Source organism: Herpailurus yagouaroundi, unplaced genomic scaffold (genome assembly GCF_014898765.1).
Source record: "Herpailurus yagouaroundi ecotype Mexico unplaced genomic scaffold, PumYag 184, whole genome shotgun sequence".
NCBI classification, from domain to species: domain Eukaryota; kingdom Metazoa; phylum Chordata; class Mammalia; order Carnivora; family Felidae; genus Herpailurus; species Herpailurus yagouaroundi.
The window spans coordinates 3587053-3591298 of NW_024412415.1; the positions used below are offsets into that span (position 1 = coordinate 3587053).

The following is a 4246-nucleotide window of genomic DNA, read 5'->3' on the forward strand; positions in this document are numbered from 1 at the left end:
GGTCATGATCTCACACTTTGTGAGATCGAGCCCCACACTGGGCTCCATACTGAACATGGCACCTGCTAAGGATTCTCTTTCCCCCTCTCTCTCTGCCCCTCCCCAGTGCTCTCTCTCTCAAAATAAATAAACAAATAATTAAATATTAAATGATACATTAAGAAAAATTCAACACTGAAAAGATAAATGAATAAAAGGCAAATGACTAACTCATGATTTATACATCAATTGTTGAAATATTTATTAATAAAATATTGACATATGTCATTGACATATGTCTTGCATGCTCTGTACATTTTTGGATAAGAGGACAGAAAGAAGGAAGAGAGAAAAGAAAGAATGAAAGAAAGAAGGAGGGGGGAGGAAGGGAAAAAAAAAGCAGTCAATCCAAGTAGGAGTGAAGTGAGGTGTAGGGACCACCTTTCTGTAACATTTTTTTCTCATACCTTCAAAACAATCATTTTCATGTTAAATAAGAAAGACAAAAATATCTCCTAACAACTTAGAAGTTTTAAATCATGGAACACCAAAAGGGCCAGTCATTCTAAATGCCATATTTAGTAAAATGAAGAAACAGAGGAAACTTTGCTAAATAGGATAATTAACAGAAAGAAAGAAAATGTTATATAGGAATTAAGGCACCATTAGCTTTGGAAATCTCCGACTCATGCTTAACCCTTTCCTCTCTCTCTCTCTGTCCAGCCCAAAGAAAATTAATATTTTTCCATTTTGCCCAACCTCATGAATCATTTTGTTTGTTCCCTTAAAATTCAGAAATCCTTGACAGCTGGTGATGCTGTTTCCATGCTAAAGGCCATAGGACTTTCACTGTCCCATTCGCTGGAGTCCTTGTGAACAATGGCTAAGAGCTGTCCCAAGTGTTAACAAAACGCTGCTCCTCAGCCTTCTGTCTTCACAGCTGTGTTTAGCTCTCATTTCTGCTGAACTGAAGCTGCCAGATGGGGCAGAAAAATCCATCTTATATTTTCTTTTGACCCTGTCAATAATAAACATGAGTTTTAGGAGAACCAACAACTCAAAAATAGTTAACTTATCCCCCCACCTTTTCTACACACACACACACACACACACACACGCACATACAAGCTTTTCAAACAAATAAATAAATAAATCCATGTCAATGACAAGCCTTAGTAGTTTTTCTAGCTTCATAAAATTATCTTAGAGTTCTAGGTGCGCCTAGGTGGCTCAGTTGGTTGGTTGGTTTGACTGGGTTTTACCATTAGACTCTCCACTGAGATTTTAGCGCTTATTTATTTTTGGGACAGAGAGAGACACAGCATGAACGGGGGAGGGGCAGAGAGAGAGGGAGACACAGAATCGGAAACAGGCTCCAGGCTCTGAGCCATCAGCCCAGAGCCCGACGCGGGGCTCGAACTCACGGACCGCGAGATCGTGACCTGGCTGAAGTCGGACGCTTAACCGACTGTGCCACCCAGGCGCCCCTCCACTGAGATTTTAAAAGCAAAATTCATTAATGCAACTTCTCTTCCAACACCGTATTCTTCCTTATTAATTTGACTTATTGACTTATTACCAAATAGCTTAGTTATTTGGCTGTGCTACAAGGATACTTCCTACTTGTGTAAGTTGTATGGTTAGACTCAGCCAAAATCAAGAGCCAAAAGACATGAAAAATGTGGTGAGGGACAGTTTACCAAACCAAGGCATGTTGAGACCTACCACTAGGATCTAAGCCTGCTTAACTGATGTCACATATGCAAAACACAACTAACAAGTAGCACTCTCTGAAGTTTGCCACATTTCCAAAAGAGAGTCAGAACTCCTGCTATAACTGAAACTCATCCAAATGTCTTCCTCACCCCACCGTCCATCAACATCACCTCCAGATTTGGGGACTTAGCTTTCAGGCACCACATCCACTGCCTCAGTGATAATCTAAAGATGACTTCTGGAAAGTTAAAACTAGTTTCATCTTTAAAAATGATTGATAAATCATCACCAAGGAAATCATTCTTATCCTGTATTATCTGTAAATAATAATTTTAATTAATAAATTTATCAAAGAATGGGGACTTGATATGAAAAACTAGTCTATGGCAATCACTACATACTAAGTTGAACAAAATAATCAAAAAATTTTTTGTCTTATATAATAAGTATATCATTTCAGCTCTTTCTGCTTCTACTCCCCAGGTTATAAAGTGATTAGGAAAACCAGTGTTCCTTCCCTGGTAGGAGAAACTATAAAAATGGTTTAGATAATAAGCATGGCATCTTTATAAGATATAACAGTAAATAAGTTAATCTATTGAAATAATAGAAAATAGAATCAAATAGAAATCTTTTTTCCATTTGAATTAATTTCAAAAGATGGATTTTGAGAAATTCCAATAGAAGATTTCTATTCCTCCAGTCTTTTCTTATACTCAAGGTGCATTTTGTTATTACCATCTTGCTAAAAGAAAGGTATGAGTACATGCATCTCTTTAGAATCTCAGTTACAAACCAGATTTATTGTATGTTTCCATTTTGTTATAGTCTACATCTCGGCCACAGTTGGAGAGTGGGCTGGGGAAAAGAAAGGAAATTGAGAGAAGGAAAGGAATGCGGAAGGGTTTTGTACAGGAAAGGGATATCCAGGATGAATTGATTTTCTTGAAAGAAATGTGTGTAAATAAACTGAAATGACACTGTTTCACAGAATTAAAAGTAAAACTCGATTTATTGAAAGAGAATAAATATAAACGATACAGGGTATTCTATAACATAAGTCCGTTACATGAGTCTCTTAGTACCCTGTATATTGTGTTCATAAGCTTGCACCATAAAGGTAGGACAATCAGAGAAGCAGTTCTTGGATGGAGAAATGTTCTTTTTCTCTCATTAAAAGTAGGGCATAATCTTCAGGCATCATGTGACATTGTCAGAATGTTTCGTGTGACCATTCCGTAGGCTCTTCCTCTCTAACTGATTAGAAGCAACGTATTTAATGTAATAGAGCTGTCTAGATCCAGTTCTTAAGAGGGAAAGCCACAAAAACCTTTGCTGATTAGAATCCCTGACTCCAGTTTGTACGTAGCCTGCCTTATGTAGCTTGTCTCTTTGAATGGCGTTGCCTCCCCTTAACTGCAAGGAAACAAATAAGGTTCGTACACAGGTTTAATTTGGCATCAAGCTTCCACTTAGTCCCTTGTGATTGTTTATTGCACATCTGCGGCTCTTAGTCTCTTCCCTCTGTCTGGAGCTTCCTCTATAGCCACGTAGTAGAACCAGTCTGTCACTGCTCTTGGTTTCCCTCTTCAGTGTGTGCATCCCATTTTTACTGATAATGTTATCCTGGCCTTGCTTAGTGACCAAAAATATATTCTCTTCATAATATATTTTTGAAGAATATATTCCAAAAGAGTCTTTGAATTGTTTTAGTCCTTACTTTTTTCCTTTAAAAAATGCATGAAGAAAATAAAAACCCCATCAAATACCATTATGCCTATCGTTGCAAACTTGGTAAGATCTTACTTAACTTTTTCTCTTCTTTTCTTTTTTTAATTTTCTTTATTTACTTACTTATTTACTTATTACTATGGTTCAAGACTCACAAAAAAAAACTAAACAATGACTGATTCTCATAACTGTTTTGCTGAAATAGCAGCAACAATTACCTACATTCTGGGGTGTCAGATTGGTCCAATTCTACAAACTAAGATTAGGAGCAAAATCTTGAAAACACTTTGGTCAGGTCTCATTGGAGTCTTCTGAGCTAGGGGGCAAAGTTAATACTCTTTCTGAATATTGGGATTATCAATTACATGATTTTTCACTCAGCCAAAGATTCTTTTCAACTTCCTTCAAACCCCAACAATTGTTTTTTATTTGAAATTTCACTTCTTTAGATATTTATTCATCCATTCATTTATTCGTTTATTCATACCACATTTCTTTAATAGAAATTTCTTCAGCATCTAGTGCCAGACATAGAACTTTAAAGCAGGAAGAGTACGGTGGAGGTGCACCTGGGTGTCTCAGTCAGTTGAGCAACTGACTCTTCACTTCAGCGCAGGTTGTGATCTCATAGTTCATGGGTTTGAGCCCCAAGTCAGGCTCTGAGCTGGCAACATGGAGCCTGCTTGGGATTCTCTCTCTCTCCTTCTGTCTCTGCCCCTCCCCTGCTCAAACTCTCTCTCTCTTTCTCTCTCAAAATAAATACATAAACAGAAAGAAAGAAAGAAAGAAAGAAAGAAAGAAAGAAAGAAAGAAAGAAAGA

At 37.3% G+C, this 4246-nt stretch overlaps 1 long non-coding RNA gene across 1 annotated transcript in view; it reads right to left on the reverse strand.

The window, feature by feature from the left end:
• Positions 1 to 213: 213 nt before the first annotated feature.
• LOC121041467 (uncharacterized) overlaps positions 214 to 4246 on the reverse strand; it is a 90886-nt gene continuing 86853 nt past the window's right edge. The window contains exon 4 of the long non-coding RNA XR_005795751.1: positions 214 to 997. This is a non-coding gene — a long non-coding RNA (uncharacterized LOC121041467). The remainder of the gene's footprint in view (positions 998 to 4246) is intronic.